This window comes from Anolis carolinensis, chromosome 4 (assembly GCF_035594765.1).
Source record: "Anolis carolinensis isolate JA03-04 chromosome 4, rAnoCar3.1.pri, whole genome shotgun sequence".
In the NCBI taxonomy this organism is placed as follows: domain Eukaryota; kingdom Metazoa; phylum Chordata; class Lepidosauria; order Squamata; family Dactyloidae; genus Anolis; species Anolis carolinensis.
In genome coordinates, this window is record NC_085844.1 from 231,703,685 (window position 1) to 231,722,688 (window position 19,004).

Genomic DNA, 19,004 nt, shown 5'->3' on the forward strand with positions numbered 1-19,004 from the left:
GGCGGCGTACAATTGGCAACAATTCGATGCCGACACATCATTAAAAACAACAACATATAAAAATGTATTACAACCAATTAAATTCAGTATAAAATATAAAACATAAAACATATGCTTAAAATCCGTTCGTCCAATATCCTCCTACTTTATCCATATAACAGTCTGGGTCGTTTCTGAACACTAAAATTAAATGGACTTTTAAAACTCCATTAATTGGTCAAAAACTTCATGAGACTCAGTTTCTACTGGAAAGCTTCTATAAGTTTGGTTACTAGTTTTCTGTTTGGACAAATATTAATCTGAAGCAAGCACATTATAATGTATAAAATTTGTATTTGATATCATTTAATTTTGTTCCAATTATTTCTGTAAAAAACAATTAAGAGAATGAATAATTATAAAAGTAAGGTCAACTCAATTTTCTCTACTAATGTTTTTACTTACTAGACTCATTATAGCTAATTTCTTCCATAATCTTTGCCATCTAACCCCATTTGTTTCATTCATAAGTAGTGAAAAGTGAGCATCATGAAACTTCGGTAAAAACAAAGCAGCAAACCATGTCGTTCTTGTGATTTCCTGAGAAAGCAATTATCCCTTGTTAACCTTTATGGGAAGAACTCTTTGGATTATTCTTAATATAGTTATTAAATGCTTCAGAATGAAATCCCACTCCTTCCATGTGTTATCACAATTTCTGAACACTAAAATTAAATGGACTTTTAAAACTCCATTTTCTCAGGCTTAGTGGTAAAACTACTTGGCTTAGTTTGACACACAATGTAAAACTGAATGCAATAGGAGCATTAAACTGTTTTCAGTGTCCTGATTTTGGGGAAGAAATTTTACTCAATAAATGGAAAATATGAATTTAAAGTAATTGAGTTTTACTTCAAACATATTTGCTTCTAGAAATCTCTTTGGCCTAGAATACCAACAGCACATTTACTTGGGAATAAGTGTCATTAAACATCATTCAACTTATTTTACTTCCCATACTGCATGTCATTCTAGAATCCACCCTTTCTTTACATTGTTCGTACCTGATTGAGCATATCAAATTTTCTGAGATTTATTATTTGTATACTAAATGGTGGCAGTGGAGCCCCCCATGGCGCAGTGGGTTAAACTGCTGAGCTGCTGAATTTGCTGATGGAAAGGTTGGTGCTTTGCATCCGGGGAATGGGGTGAGCTCCCGCAGTTAGCCCCAACTTCTGCCAACCTAGCAGTTCGAAAACATGCAAATGTGAGTAGATTAATAGGTACCGCTCTGGTGGGAAGGTAATGCCACTCCAAGTAGTCATTCCAGCCACATGACTTTGGAGGCATCTACAGACAACACCCGGCTCTTCGGCTTAGAAATGGAGATGAGCACGGCCCCATAGAGTCGGATATGATTAGACAATGTCAGGGGAAAACCTTTATCTTTACTTAAATGGTGACAGTATATGTGCTTGACCATGAATATAGTGAGGAAACTATTTTTCCCCAGAGTGTAGGTGCCACACAAATCACATGGCATACATCATGTCAATGTTGAAATAGCTGCACTGGTTCCTAGTAATATTTTGATTCTTTATGGGTGCACTGAAGTTGATCAAAATGATTTGGGATCTGGGTCTTTTTGGATCATCTTCTCATGTATTGAACCTCCTGCTAGTACTGTTAGGCCACCCACAGATGTTTTCTTTAATATATCAGAGGTATGTATTGACCCTGGTAATGTTGGATAGGGACTTCTCAGTTGGGGATTGAGGTCATCAGACTTTGCCTTGTGTAGCCCCTTCCTTTTTAGCTTTTCATATAAAGATTAAAAAACCAATTTTTATACCTGGGATCTGCTAAGTTTACTGTTTTCATTATTGTTGTGTATCAATTGAATTATGCTTATCTGTCTTTCATATTTTGTTTATTGAGAATACTAGGTGTTGGAGAATACTAGGTGTTGGATATTAGGGTTGTATTTGCCTGGCACATCTTATTCTTGTCTGCTGTCCTCACATTCAAAGCCCTTCCCAACTTTTCTCCTTTTATCTTTGTGGGCAGCACAAAATAGCTCTGCCCCTTCTGAGGGCCAGAAAAATGAAAATAACACTTCTATCGCTGAGGGCAGAGCAAACAACAACACTGCCCTCCCTGAAGGCTTGGGCACAAGCTGTGACCATACCTCGAGAAGCCTGACTTCGCCATGGTGGTCCATGCCTGGGTTACATCCAGATTGGATTACTGCAATGCACTCTACGTGGGGCTGCCTTTGATAAAGGCAGCGATTAGTACAAAGGTTGGCAGCCCGGCTTCTAACTGGAGCTGATTATAGGGAATATATGATGCCCCTATTAAATCAGCTCCATTGGCTGCTGATAAGTTTCCAGTCCCAATTCAAAGTATAGGTTATGACCTATAAAGCCCTAAACGGTTTGGACCTGCCTATCTTTGGGACCGCATTTCCCCCTATGAACTGGTAAGGGCTCTAAGATCCACCAGGGAGGCCATTAGTGGTCTCTGAAAGTGTTTATTTTAAACTTTATTATGTTTAAATATTTAAACTTTATAATACAAATTGGGAAAAGAGGGAAATCTGGCAGCATTTAAAAATCCCACTGTTATGCGCTGATGCGTATATGCATATATGGGAATTTCTCCATATTTGTATTAGGATATTCATATGTGCACATAAAACCACCAGCACATAATTAATTTCTTAAAAAATCTTCCAGTGGATGTCCCCAGTCCCCCCTCCATTTTATCCCGAAACACAGAAGGACTGTGAGGACGGTGGAGGTAGAAAGGCCAGGACCAGCAGGTCTGTGTGGGGACTTGCTCTGAGGTCCTGGGTTTGTTTATCCGTCATATTAATCCTGTGTTTTGGTGCTATCTGGAAGTGCCTCTAGTCTCCAGAGAAGCACAAAACAAGCCTACTTTTTAATGACATCATTTCAAATATTTAAACATGGCTATCATGTCTCCTCTCAGCCTTCTCTTCTGCAGATTTATTTATTTATTTATTTACAGTATTTATATTCCGCCCTTCTCACCCTGAAGGGGACTCAGGGCAAATTACAATGAACACATATATGGCAAACATTCAATGCCAACAGACAAACAACATATAAGACAGACACAGAGGCATTTAACATTTTTTTCCAGCTTCACGATTCCGGCCACAGGGGGAGCTGTTGCTTCACTGTCCACTAGTGGCTGTACTTCCTCATTCCTTTCCTCGTGTTTTGCTGGCAGTTTTATGATGTTGTAAATTAGTTAAATTAGCCTCCCGCATAAAACGTACCTAAATTTCCCTAACTGACAGATGCAACTGTCTTTCGGGGCTGCATAGGTCAACAGCATGCCGGGCTATTTAATGGTCAGGGGCTTAACCCGACCCGGGCTTCGAACTCATGACCTCTCGGTCAGTAATGATTTATTGCAGCTGGTTACTAGCCAGCTGTGCCACAGCCCGGCCCCAGCTTAAACATCCCCAGCTCTTTAAGGTGCTCCTCATAGGGCATGATCTCCAGATCTTTGATCACTTTAGTCGCTCTCCTCTGGACATTTTCCAGTTTGTCAATACAGTAGAGTCTCGCTCATTGAATCTTCACTTATCCAATTTTCTGTATTGTCCAATACAGTCTGCCTTTTACTAATCAGTGTTTTTGTAGTCAATGTTTTCAATATATTGCAATGCTTTGGTGCTAAATTTGTAAATACAGTAATGACTACATAACGTTACTGTATATTGAACTGCTTTTTCTGTTGATTTGTTGTAAAACATGTTTTGGTGCTTAATTTATAAAATTGTAACATAATTTGATGTTCAATAGGCATTTCCTTAATCCCTCCTTATTATCCAACATTTTTGCTTATCCAACGTTCTGCCAGCCCGTTTCTGTTGGATAAGTGAGAGTCTACTGTATCTCTCTTAAATTGTAATGCCCAGAACTGAACACAATATTCCAGGTAATGTCTGATGAAATCAGAATAGAAGGCCACAATTATTTTGCTTGATCTATACATTATACATATTTTGATGCAGTCCAAAATCCCACTGACATTTTTAGCCACTGAATCACATTGTTGGCTCATGTTCAACTTGTTGTCTACTAAGGCCCCTTCTACACTGCCATATGCAATTCGGATTATCTGATTTGAACTGGATTATATGGCAGTGTAAAACCATATAATCCAGTTCAAAGCAGATAATGTGGATTATCTCTTGATAATCTGGATTATATGGCAGTGTAAATCCAGTCTAAAACTCCAAAATCTCTTTCACATATACTGTTGTTGAGCCAGGCGGTGAAGATAGTGCTGAGTAAGGTCCATTCTACATTACCATATAATCCAGATTATCAAATCAGATAATCCACATTATCTACTTTGAACTGGATTATATGAGCCTACACTGCTATATAATACAGTTCAAGGCAGATAATCTGAATTGTATATGGCAGGGTAAAAGAGCCCTAAATTGGCTGTACCCATTCTATCAGATGACTCCGTTTTCCCATCTCCATGAAGACAGTAATACGCTACTAAAGCTGTATGTGTCCTTTCCCATTTATGAAGTTTAAATGGAGAAAAATAAATCTCTATAAAATTTGAGATATTGCCTGGGAATTCATCATATGCTGGCACATATTACTTGTGAATTTTATTCAGTTCATTTGAAATTACTTCTAACACACAGCAATCAAGTTTAAGAAGTGCAAGGAATTCAAATGATCACCAGGCATCCAAGATTTCTCAGGAGACAGCTTTCACATCACAGGCAAGGTGCATTTTCCTTTAGTAATAGAGCATTTAAAAAAATTAGATCAAATGACTACATATTCCTTAAAACAAGACAGACTTAGTTGTGAAATCAATTTCTCAATATTTCACAATGTTCATAAATGTTAAGAATGGCAGAATTTCCTTTTTTATTACTACCCCTTTTAACCCCCCCCCCAAAAAAAACCCCATCCTAACATGAAACAGTTTTAAGCAGTGCAAATAATACATTTATTGCTGTAATATCAAACGGTGTCCACAATCCTCTGGGTCTTTATTTTCCTGGATTCAGGCTATGCATAGGTGTTGGCAATTTATGGTAAGTCTATTAATGGAGTCATGTTCACCTCTTCTCATACAATTCTGTAGTAAGGCTTTTCCGAAGGCCCTTTCTACACTGCCATATAATAGTCATATCATCTACTTTGAACTGAATTATATAGCAGTGTAGATTCATATAATCCAGTTCAAAGCAGATAATGTGGATTATCTGCTTTAATAATCTGGATTATATGGCAGCGTAGAAGGGGCCTAAACTGGACTAAACCTGAAGAGGTAGAATATCACCACATATGAGGGATTCCCCAGGTAGCGTTAACAGAAATACCATCCTAAAGCTCAGAAAAGGTGTTGCCTGTCAAATTTGCTAATTTGCTAAACGGCCTGTTGGTCTTACACAATGAAGGCTGGATCTACATTGCCATATTATTCAGATTATCAAAGAAGATAATCCAAGATTTTATTTATACATCAGTGTAGATGGGGCCAAGAAGCAATTTTCTGTTATGAATGTATCAATTCCACATTTATAAAAGTGATGCCACTTTAGCTACCATAGCTTCATCCTCTGAAATCTTAGTATTTCTACTTTAGTAAAGTCATTAAAATATTCTAATAAAATCTCCATGTATTCTCCTGAACTACCAGAATTCCCTTATACAGAAATTGAATAATCAAATCATTGCGTTGGAAGAAACCACAGGGTCATACAGTCCAAACCCCTGTCATTGAGAAATACATGATCAAATCAATTCTGGCAAATGGCCATCCAGCCTCTGTTTACAAACTGTCAAAGAAGGAGACTCCACCACACTTTGTGGCTTGATCTACACTGCCTTATATCCCAGGAACTGACCCAGATTACCTGCTTATCCCAGATTATCTGGCAGTGTAGACTCATATAATCCAGTTCAAAGCATATAATCTGGAATCAAATCCTGGGATATGGGACCGTGTAGATGTAGCCTGAGGCAGCATATCTCCCTGGCAGACAACATCAAGCAATTCTTCCAAATGTTTAGGTTGCATCTCTTTTCCTCAGTTTGAACCCATGTCCTAATCTCTAGAACAGGGGTTCTCAAACTTTTTCAACCCTGGAGTCCTTTTTGAAACAAACGTTTCTCATGGAGCCCCAAGGAATGTTTATATATTATACTATAGTATGCAGAAAAAGCACAATCAACGCACTCCCAACAGATGATCACCCATCCTGCTCTATCTCCCTCTGGGGACTCAGGGTGGCTACCAGCAAACAAAAACAAATATTCAATGCCCGTAACAATGACAATAGTATCATATATAATAGTATAATAATAATAGCAGAAATCACAGGGGCTATCCAGTTCAGCTCCCTTCTGCCATACTGGAAAAGCACAATCAAAGCACCCACTGAGTGGTGAGAGGTAAATAGGGTTTATAAGCAAGCAAGGTGAGGGAGGAGGGCATTTGGGGTGAGAGAGGTGAGGAAAAAAGGCTTTTGGTGGCAAGGGAGGCGGGGGAGGCGGAGGAATAGGGAAAAGGAGGGAAAACTTAGAGGAGGAAACTGCAAAGCCCCTCAGTATGCTTTGCGGCGCTCCAAGGGCTCCGCAGAGCACACTTTGTGAACCCCTGCTCTAGAGCAACAGAAAGCAAGCCTGCTCCATCCTCAATATGATAGCCTCTCAACTATTTGAATATGGCTTGGCTATCATGTTACTGCCTAGTCTTCTCTTCTGCATACCCAGCTTCCTAAAACCACTTTTCATAGGTCCTGACTACCAGACCTCTGGTCATTTTAGTCACCTTCTTCTGGACACGTTCTAGCTGATCAGTATCTTGCCTGAAATCCATCCAAGTTTGCCAAGGACAATTCCTATATGTTGGTTTTTGTCCCTTGTACTTCACCATCTCCATTTTTGCCATTTATCATTCACATAATGTTTTATTGTTTAACTCTCAAAATAATCATAAGAGGTGTTTTGGATCAGACCAAAGGCTTATCTGGCTCACACGTGGTCTGCCAGTTGTCTATCAGAAACCCATTCAACTTATCATCCTTCAAAGACGTCCAAGTTGGTGGCCATTGATAGCTCTTGAGAAAGGGAATTCCAGTTTAATTAAATACTGTCTGAAGGAACCCGTTATTTTATCTGTCTTGCATCTCCCACCATTCACTTTACTTGGATGATCAAAGAAACTACTAATTTGGAAGGGACTAATTCTAGCTGGAATAATCTCCATTTGCTGTATGTCTTGCCTTGGCATACTGTAGCAATCCCTATTCTGTGTGAGTCTTTCAGTAAAATCTCATCAGTTAATGAAAAAGCACATCACTTTCCAAACAAAGGCAATGTTTCAATCAGGCCCGGCTTTGATTTATAACCAATAGTACTGTGTGGACTCAACAAGCAGAGATGGCTGACTGGTGAGAACAATAAACTTGTTAGTTAAAAAAAATTAACAGTGCGTTGTTTAACTGTAATGACAGCAATAAAGCAGGAGATGTGAAGTTGATACAGTCACAACTGAATTGTAATGGATGAGATATTTACAGCAAAGCTGTTAAAACATTGAATAAAATATGGGGAACGAGCTGGAGCAGATGTGGTTTTATTCTTCTGACTTGAAGCTTGTAAAGCAAGCAATTGTATGAGTAATAATCACAGGTTCTAGTTCACAATGCATGAATAAATATTGATAGGGCCCTAGAGCTGAAACTTTCCAGATACAGAAATAACGTGAGAAAGCCCGCACTTGCATTATGTATGACTAAGTTTAGACTTTTATGGCATCCGTGGCTGGATGCATTTCAAATCATGCAGGTTAAATGCACATTTTTATGACAATGTTTGTAGCTAGAGAAAGATCACAAAGAGTTTTCACAGGGGACTGGCTCAAAAGTTGCTCTAACAAGGGGGGAAATCTTGCTCCTTCCTTATTCATGTTCTCCTGGAAGTGATGTGTAAATGCAACGCTATTCTGTCATTCTAAATAGGTTTCTGCAGAGCTTTTTGGTGTGTATATAAATCTATATCTATATCAAAATCCTAGTGTTCCAAATATCTCTTTCGCCCTCCGCTCTTTCTTCTTCTCACTCAGTGTTCCCAAGGTATAAGTCAGAATGATGTTGTGGTTAGAATTCCAGTGTGGAATGATAGAAGCATGAGTTAAAATTGCCATTCAACCATAAAGCACCTTGGATAATGCTGAGCCAGGCATTCCTTCCTCCAATCTGGCCTACTTCAGGCAGTTTGTCTGAGGGCAAAGAGAAAAGGAGGACTTATAGGCTTCTGTGAGGCCCCCTGAAAAAGAGGCAAGGAAAAAAATCCAGGCTATATCAAAAGTGGGGCTTAATCACATAGACAGTGAATGCTTGCACGATTGGAGAATCTATTTTCAATGAACCCCAAAGCCTCATTTCAAAGACAAAGAATGATATATATCAAAGATGCCTTTGAAGGTGAAGTGGGAAGTGAGAAAGGACAGCTGTAAAACACAGCTCAGATTATGCTCAATTATGCTAATAGACTATCTCTTGGTCAAGAACAGGAATCCCCAAACTAAGGCCCATTGGCCGGATGCAACCCTCCTAGGTAATTTACCCAGACCCTGCCCTAAACTTTAGACTTAAAGTTGCCCTGAGTCTGAAACTACTCAAAGGCACACAACAACAACAACGACAACAACAACAACCCTAATTAACTTGACTATCTCATTAGTCAAAAGCGGGCCCACACTTCCCATTGAAGTACTGATAAGTTTATGTTGGTTAAAATTGTTCTTCATTGTAAATATTGTATTGTTCTTTCATGGTTTTTTGGACTACAGATAAGATATGTGCAGTGCACATAGGAATTTGTTCATTTTTTTTTCAAACTACAGTCTGAGGGACCATGAACCAACCCTCTGCTTAAAAAAATTGATCTTGGTTCTTCACTATACCTACACATTTAAGAGTTATGTTCCAACTGTAATGGCTGGTCCATGCACTGTAGGAAAAAAAGATATCACCTCTTCTCTGATTCTACCACAAACTTTTGATTTATGATTTCTGCCCTATGTGATGAGTCAAATACCTCCTTCCTGCTTGAGAAGAATGACATGCTCAAGTTTGCTGTTGGTTTCTTCTGAAATATATCTTTCTATCTCAACAGTGCAACATGGTTTGCCTGGGGAATAATGTACCTTATGTATCTGGGGAGCTTTCACTTCACAAAGTTTATAGCACAACTTTTCCACTTTAATTGCTATGGCAATATCCTATGGAATCCTGGGGTTTGTCATTTGGTGAAGCACAAGAAATACCAAATTCCGGCATTTCATAGGATGTCAGTTAAAATGAAATTGTAGCACTTAAACTGTACATTTTCTTGTTTTCTGATACTGACTGTTTTTCAGTCCTCAAGTTTGTTTGCCAATATAAAGCATTGTTTGGTCCTACAGCTTGATTCCTAGACTTACACTCTAGGTTATTTCTCACAGTCCAGTCTTGTAAAGTACTTTCCCCACTTTCACTGGAGGGAAAATACTAGCAGTTATAGTAACTTGAGTTCTGGAATTTCTAGTTTGATGAAGTGCTTAGAAATTTGTGCTATGCGGTTATTGTCCATTCCCCTAAATCACAGCACTAGAGTCTTCTAACAGACCAATTACTTCACCAAACTAAAAACCCTAGGATTTTTCAGGCTTGAGCTATGCAACCCACACTAACTAGGTGATTTCTGGAGCTGTTGTCCAAAAGAGTTCACATACTATAATGCCCATGAGAGAGAAGTGTTATTGTCTGGGATGGGCTGTCCACCATTCATGATGTATGCAAATGGTTATGGCTGGGAATCATTGCCAGCATTAAATTGAATTTTTCTATGTTTTCTTTTGAGTTTGTCCTTTAGTTGAATACAACTAGACCCTGCAGATCCCCCCCCCCCACTGCCTACACAGGAATAGTATTGATGATTAATAAAGCTGTGGCTGTATTTTAGTCCTATTGTGAAACAAGAAGCTGAACAAGGCTTAGTGGCACCAGTCAATCACAGCCCAGGGAACGCTGGAGTAGAGCTATGGATAAAACCAAGAGACTTTCCATAACACATTTAATCAGGGCCAATCAAAACCAGTGAATGAGAAAAAATTGATATTATCTGAATAGGGTTTTGAGATCTGAGCATGTGGAAAACATTGAGAGAGTAATGCTGTTTTGTTTGAAACTAAGGTATATTATGAATAGAAGCAGCCCAAGGTTTGATGTTTAACTATGTACTATATAATAAATCTTTATTGCTTTTTATCTGCTACATCTCTGTTTTGATTGTTTTAATTTGATAATTAACAGGGATGCCTGGCCATTCTCTACCACACTAAACCCAGTCATCAACACAGCCAATTGTCCAATATAGTGACTATAGTGGCCAGTTTACAGCCCTGATCCGGAAGGTATAGGAACAAGTTGAGTGAGAGAAGTCCAAAGGTTGGAACTGTGAGGTCAGTTTAGAGAGTGGTTCTATCACACTTGTCACACCTGTGTTGTCGTAACGTGTTCAAACCAGTCATTATATTGTGTTTGTCTTACTCAGTATGGGGATGATTGTCACAGAATAGGTGGGGGAAGCATTTCAATATCCTTTCAGTGAGTTTGCCCTGCTGATTTATTAAATTTTACCTGGGTTGAAGTAGGTGAAATTTAATAAGGCAAGTAAAGTTTATTAAAACTTACCTGGATGTCAGTAGTATTACTATTATACATACTGTAAGATGAATAAGAAGCATATAAGTTAATAATGGATAAAACACCTTATGCAGTATTTCACCCACCACTCCAGGAAATCTTTCCAGTCTCTCAACCCCCACCCCCCAAAAAACTCCAACTTGTTCTCTCTCTGGGAAAAGCAATAGATATAACCTAGTCCTGACTTATCACTATTCTCAGTTCTTCATTAATCATTACAGTCAAATAATCTCAACAAGAAAAATCTACAGCACCAGGCTTCATTTTCTTCATATTAAAATCTATCTCCAAGGATATCTTTTTTTCTTAGTTTCATGCCATGAAGCAGATTGGCATAGGAGCACATTTGCATTTCATTGGTCAGATGTGGGCTGCACTCTGTGGTTTAGTGGAGAAAGAGGAAACAGTTCACATCTGGCCTGGGATTGAGATGGAGTTGTAATCAGACTAATTCATTAGGAGAGACAGGTGCATCTGACAAAATAGAGACGTGTCCTGATTTCCTCTGCTTTAACGGACTCAGCTTCATTTCTACTATGCTTAAGGCATAATGGTATGCATGGGTGAGGAGCTGCTCAGAGAAAAGTGGAAGTATCAACACATTCAAAATCTATAAGGCTTTCTAAACATCACACGAGTTGTTTTTAGAAATAATTCTTCTTTATGTGGATGTTTGGCTATCACTTCACATCAGGGATGGGCAATTGTGTCAGGATCAATTCTTCCTCTCAAAAAGTTTAAACACCTAGGTTTTTCTCTACAGACCTTCTCAAAATGTTGAAAGGATGTGAAGACACATCTCTTGCTGTTGCCATTTTGAGAATGATTGCTGGGGAAAACAGAAATAGATGAAGGTAGCTTGGGGTGCTTGTGAAAGTGGAGTAAGGTTACTTTCACGTGTTTTATGCATTTTGGGTTTTTTTCTGATTGAGTTTTAGGGCAGCATTTGCCTGAAAAATAATACCAACGATGTGAGCATCAGGAGACTGCTGAAAGGTTTCAGGATCCACAGAGGTGGGCTCCAGGGCCACATGTTGTCTACTTTATTTGCAGTTCTAACATTGCACTATATGTGTCCATCTCTGCAGTAAGTTCATTTATAGAGGGTTGTCCAGATGCTGTTAGGTATCAACTCCTTTTATCCCTTGCTGGCTAAGGTTAATGGGAGTGGGAATTCCAATGATGTCTTGAAAGGTGGAGGTTCCTCTCCTACTCTTTATGCTCTTTATGCATTTTAATCTCAATCAACTCTTTAATTGTTTATGGATTTGAATCAAACAACAGTTCAACAAAGAACTCCTTCAACAGAGAACTCCATTTCAGATGCACCATGACCTTCACTATTTTCCACGTCCAAAAGTGATCTTCCAGTATCTTCTGATCCCTTTCAGTAGCAGCCAGTTTTTCCAATAGCTAACTTTTCCTATGTGGAGTCCTTCACAGTCTTTATCACTGCCCAGGAATTTTTTGTCTTGTGCTCAGGTTTTAGAACTTGATTTGGTCACAAACCACCATTTATCCCCTTTTTTTCTTAGCTCATTTTCCTCATGCATTCACAGGTACAAGTCTTCCTTTCACAGATTATTCCATGGTTGAGATTTTTCATAGTGAATATTTGAGGGCGTTGGACTGTATGGCTCTTGTGGTCTCTTCCAACTTTGTGATTCTACTTAAGAGAAACATTGCCACCAACAAAAGCATGAGTTGGCCCTGTCATTCCATTTGAAAAAAATGATGCCATTGTTTCCAAAGGCAGATGTGTTATGTAATCCTGGTGCGACCACTGTGGTAGCAACATCTGTCTTTGCAGGATAAACAAGCGTCGAGCTCTTTGCAATAGGGACTTAGCTTGTCAAACAGGTTGGCTGTCCACTTACAATTGAGCCAGATGATTTTTTTTCTCCCCTGGCTACCCCAATGCCACCAGCAGGAACAGCTGCCTGAACAAAGCTCCGTTTGGCAGCTGCTCCATATGTGGGACTTAACAAGCAAACAGTGACACAGTTTGTACATCCTGATCAAGCTCTGACAGTTGCCTTGAACTTGTTTGAAATGCAGTTCTTGTCACTACTGTATTTTGTTTAAAAAAGATGGAAAACTGAAAGGAGATATCATGGAAAGTGTGTGGTGTATGAAGCTAGAGACCTTAAAAAATTTCAATCATTGCAATTATTTTACTAAAGTATTTTAAAAAGCAGAATATCCAAATGTCTTATTGTTAAATGTCTGCTGTCAAAGCTGGAAGCAAGCCTCTCTTTTCCCCCGACTCTGACCTTTTTCATGTAAAATGTGTGTCAGTATGTAAAAGAAGCACTCTGTATGAATGGGGAATCCGTATTATTGAAGGAACCCAAACTTCTGGATTTTGTGGGCAATTCATATAATAGTAAGAGCTTCTTCCTTCAAAAGGAAAGAAAAGCCAATGACAACCCAAGTGCCAACAAGCTGAATCAAAGGTTGCTTCTTTCTTCTTTTTAAATCCAAGATAGTAGTTGTTTTGTCAGGTTCTTCATCCATGTATTGTGAATAGAAACATCAGAAAAGAAGACCTAAATGGTATACGGTGAATACTTGGCTTGGTGATGAAATGTGAAATGTCCATTAAAGCACTGACCATTTCCTCCTAACACTGCTCTCAAAATGGAGATCCCACACAGAATGAATTTAATAGTTTCACCTCAATACCTGTTGGACAGGAAGCTATATATCATCAAATTCTCACTTGGCTCAAGAGATTTAATGTTGGCAGTATCTCTAATTCTGAAGGAACACATCGTTATTATTTTATTTCATTAAAGGCAAGTCACATTATAGAATGTGAGAATAAATGTTTGCCAAGGGGTGGAATGATTGGCAAAAACTATTCATCCCTAAGTCTGTTTTGCCCTGAGATCAAATCTCGATCAACACTGGGCAAAGTTGGATCCAACTACACCCAAGTGTCTTCAAGTCATCCTACCTGAACTTTTGCAAGGAAAGCTATCATTCCCCTAGGTGTGAGGTAAGGAGAGTTGGGGGAATGTGCTTTGAGTTCAAACGCTTCATTGAATTGGGAGTTAGTGGTGAGCCTTCTGATCACTCTCCTAGTAAAGGAGTAATGAAACATCTTGGTATAGATATTTTTTTCTGAATTTTCCCTTGATGGTTGCTTGTCTAAACCTGTTGTTATATTGTATCTTATATGCTTCCATGATTTCATATGATTGTTGCTATTTTTTGTGTTTATCCAGTCTTTTTGCAGTTCAAGACTAAAACAGTATAAATCATTGGGATGTGCGAGACACCAAAAATGGTGTTGTTTTTTATTCCGTTTTTGGTTCCCCTGTTCTGTTTACCGCAGTGGTTCTCAACCTGTGGTCCCCAGGTGTTTTGGCCTACAACTCCCAGAAATCCCAGCTACTTTACAAGCTGTTAGGATTTCGAGTAGTTGAAGGCCAAAATATCTGGGGACCCACAGGTTGAGAACCACTGGTTTACCAGGAAATAATGTTCTCCCTGTGGGGACTCAAGGAACTCAGGCTATTCCTCCCTTCCCTAAACATATCCCACATTCAGTCAAGTGAAAGCAAAACAAAAGTAAAAAGAAATTAACCAAACATACAAAAATGCCTTTTGAAACCTACATCCCCCTCCCCAAATGCACACCCACCCAAACCTCCCTAACGAAATTAGTAAAGTAAAAGCACTATAAGGACCATATTAATTAAGAAAATTGAATGATATAATGCAGAAGAAAATATTGGAATTCTCAAAAAACAATTGTAAGTCGTGATGGTACTGATAGAACATGGGGTTAGCTAGCACATGAACTCTCTCTCTCAAATGCCAGGATGCCACAGAAAAATGGAGGCGCTCGCCCTGGTATATATAGACCAGCTTTTCAAAAAGACACATGATCCACTTTCTTCTGATTGGCTCTGGCAAGGCTAAGAGGGAAAAAACCAGTGCACAGCTGCTCTTGTCAATCATGGAGCAGCTAAATCTCCCAAATGTAGATGCAAGATCTGGCACTACGTGATCTGTTCTGGATTATCCTTTAGCTACCCCCTTCCTTGTCTGTTTTCAGTAGTCCGGATGCTGGATTGCTGAATTTCCCCAAATCCCAAATCACAAAATGGAATTGTGTACACCCCTATAAATTATTCTGCTGCTGTTGGCACTGAATGTGTAGCTGGGGAACGATATATTAAACATAAATCAGAAATTGGGATGTGTCTGGATGGAGGGGGTTAGGGAAGGCAGGTTGATACAGTGACAGGGAAAGCATCATATCATGAAACAAGGTTGTAGAAAATTAGTGAGGGTTCTTCTTTCTAGTCAGCCCCTGGTCCTCAAGACTTCATTAACGACACACATCTTCCTGCCATAATGGGACGGATTGGGATGTAATGGCTGCCATATTATTGTGTTGGCATGGATATGTCAACTACATGCCCACTTAGAATCAAAGAATCATAGAGTTTGAAAGAGACCTCGGGGGTCATCAAATCCAAATGTCTGTAATGCAGCAAAACACAAACAAAGCAAACAGATGGCCATCCAACCTCAGTTTAAAAATGTCCAGACTCTGTCATGCTTTTGCCCCATAGGGTATTGTGTTCAGACCTTTTACCATTTTGGTTATCCTCCCTTCAACTTATTCTAGCTTATCAATATCATTCTTGAATTGCACTTCCCAGAAATGGACACAGTATTTCAGTGAGGTTCAAATAGAAGGGAATGGTACTATTGCTTCTTTCAATCTAGATGCTGTACTTGTATTGTTACAGCCTAGAATTGAATTGGCTTTCGATTCATGTTCACATTGTGGTCTACTATGACTTCTAGATCTCCTTTGCATGTACTGTTGTCAAGCAAGGTGCCTCCTATCCTATATCTGCACATTTCATTTTTTTTCCTCCCTAAGTGTAGTTTCTTACATTTCTCACTGTTGAAATTCATTTTGTTAATTTCTAATCCGGTTAGGGCCAGTTTGAATCTGTTAATGTCCTCTGGAGTGTTAGCTGCCTCTCCTAATATCTGAGGTGATATGGCTGGAATCAAGGCGTACACGAAAGGTGTCAGTGGATGAACCTAACTACATATGCATTTTAAAACTTTATAATTCATATTTTAATAGAGTTTAATAGAGTTTTTAATTGATGTGGCATTGTTTTATTGATTATTGATCTTGTTATTGTTTTATTGAATGTGTTTTGGGCAATGTAATTTGCCGACTGTTGCAAGCCACCCTGAGTCCCTATGGGTGAGAAGGGTTTATTTATTTATTTAAAGTATTTATATTTGGCCCTTCTCACCCCAAAGGTGACCCAGGGTGGATTACAATGCACATATACATGGCAACATTCAATGCCATTATTAGACATACAACATACAGACAGACAATAGAGGGAATTTAACATTTTCCAGCTTCTGGCTTCATGAAGGGTATGCTCAATTCCAGCCACAGGGGGAGCTGCTGCTTCATCATCCACTGTGACACAAAGTCCTCTTGATGGTAGTACTTCCTCAATGCTCTTCACATGCCAGGAGTTTTTTGTGTGTGTGTCATAAATTAAGTTAAATTAGCCTCCCTGCATTAAGTGGTACCTATAATTCTCTACTCACAGCTACAACTGTTTTTAAGTTGCTTAGGTTGAGAACTTAATCCCCATCTGGGCTTCGAACCAATGACCTTTCGGTCAGTAGTGATTTATTGCTGCTAGGTACTAACCAGCTGTGCCACAGCCCAGTCTCTTCCATTTGATCATTCAGTTAATTTATAAAGATTTTAAGTAGCATTGGGTCCAGGACAGAACCCTGTGACATCCTACTAGTAAATTGTCTCCAGGGTGAAGAGGATCTAATTCACAGCATCCTTTTGATTCAGTTGGTCAATCAATTACAAATCTACCTAAACATTTCATTTTCTAGCTTATATTTTAGCAGCTTGTCTGCAAGAATATCATGGGTAGCTTGTTGAAGCCCTTACTGAAATCCAGATATGCTGCATCCACAGCATTTCCTTCACCTACCAAGCTTGTAACTCTATCAACAAAAAGAGATACATTTAGTGTGGCATGATTTGTTGGCTTTTAGTGTTCATGGCATTTCTTTCTAAGTGTATACAGACTGTCTATTTAATTATCTGTTCTAGAATCTTTCCTAATATTGATGCCAGGCTGACTAGGTAGTAATTGTTAGTTAAATTAGTCTTTCAGAATATATATATATATATATATATATATATATATATATATATATATATATATGTAGCTTTTCATGGTAATTTATATGTAATTTCTTATTCTAAATAAGTGTAATTTTATATATGTAATTCATAATTTTAGGCTTGTGATTGAGGTAGTTATGAACAGAGCTTGGAATTAACAGACTGGTTAATTCATTATTAATTCATTTGATCATTTTAGATTCCTCATTTAACACTGAAGCTAAATATGTTTTAGTGAACTGAGTTGTTGAGACTTTATTAGGGTGTGTGTCTTCCTTTGTTAGGAAACCTTTTACCTCAAAGAAGAAAGATTGTCATTAAAAGAAATTAAAAGTTAGGCTGATTATTTTTGTGATTTTTTTGGGAAGGTAGTAGGGAGCAGGGAGGAAAGAACTAAATCCGGTCTGAACAATAGAGTTGAATTAAAGGAGTGTAAGAGTTAAGTTGTTTTTTTTTTGGGGGGGGGAATAAGATGAAAAATGTATCTTGGAATGGGGATGTGGTGGAAAGAGAGTGATTTTTTTTGCTTAGCATAGCACTGTAAAAATTATACATATTTCTGAAGTGTTTGTAGAGGGGTTCATCGTGATTCTTCAGCAACACCTGTCCTCTGCTGATTACATTCTGGACCTGTTTCAATTTTATATTATTGTATGGTATACTATGTTATTATTGTTATGTTTCTGGCCTGCTTTGCCAGTATTATAATGCACTTTATTGACTATTTTAGTTGTGGATCTACCTCTCCCCATTTTGAAATATTCTGCACTTTGACCCAGATCCGTGTATTGGTCTCCTGTTTTTAACATTTTATTCTGTATGTTGATTTTTATGATTGTTTTATTGTTGCTGATGTTCTATTGTTGGGATATTTGTTTTATTGTCTTCTTGTTGTTGTTACATTGTTGTGTTGAGCAAGGCCCCATGTAAGCCGCCCCGAGTCCCTTCGGGGAGATGGGGCGGGGTATAAGAATAAACTTATTATTATTATTATTATTATTATTATTATTATTATTATTATTATCTTCACATTGATTTCAATTTATGGCAGAGGAGGTTTACCAGAAAGTTTGGCCATTCAAAGCCATCTATTGAATTTTCATGCTTTGGTCTCTTGAAGTTATAATACAACTCTAAAACCACTACATTATGCCAATTGTACTGAGCTACAGTGAATTCCTCAGCAATCTTGTTGATCACACAAACATTTTCCCCAGTTTCCTCTCACTTGATTTCTCCTCCTTTCTTTCTCCTTGCATTTCCCATTTATCTCCCCCCCCCTTCCTCCTCCTCACCTGCATCCTTTTAAATATATAGTCGAGATAGGGTGAGAGTAGAGGCAAGAGTGAATTTTAAGATGCCACTGGCTGCACTTGCGATCTCTGGCACATCCATGTAAAACATACATCTTTGAAGACCATATATATTGACTGGAAGTGGATTAGTAGAAAGGATGCAGTGACTCACTTGTGCAGAAAAATGTTTCATGTATCCTCTGAGGCTCTCAGAAATTTCAGATTAGGAATTCTCCACCCTTCATTCAATGATTGATCACTGCAACTACGCACTTATTGCTGTGCTTGTGGTGAATCAGTGCCTCCAAACTAAAATAATCACTCCTCGTTAACCTTTAAAAAACAAGACACTTGCAGAGTGAATGAAGTTTGCTTATTGGTGGGTTAGAAAGAAAAGAGAAATGTAGATGGGTAACAAACCGAATTTTTATAAGACTGTAAGTTGATGCTCTGAACTCCCCCATTTCCAAACCACATGGAAATTGTTTTCCAAGCAGGAAAAAATTGGAGTGAGGAAGGCCACAAAGAACTCTTTTGAAAGAATCAGTAACAAAATGTATTACTCAGCAGTGACAATCTCCAGTTATTTTCTGTGTGTTTCAGGTCTGGTCCAACACAAACAAAAAATTACTCAAATAACTTGAGCCTGCAAAGTTGAGGATCATAAAAACTTAAAAGTATGATTGTTTTATAACAATTAGGCATCCTAAATTGAAAAATGAGCTCAGATTTGCTACATCATATATAG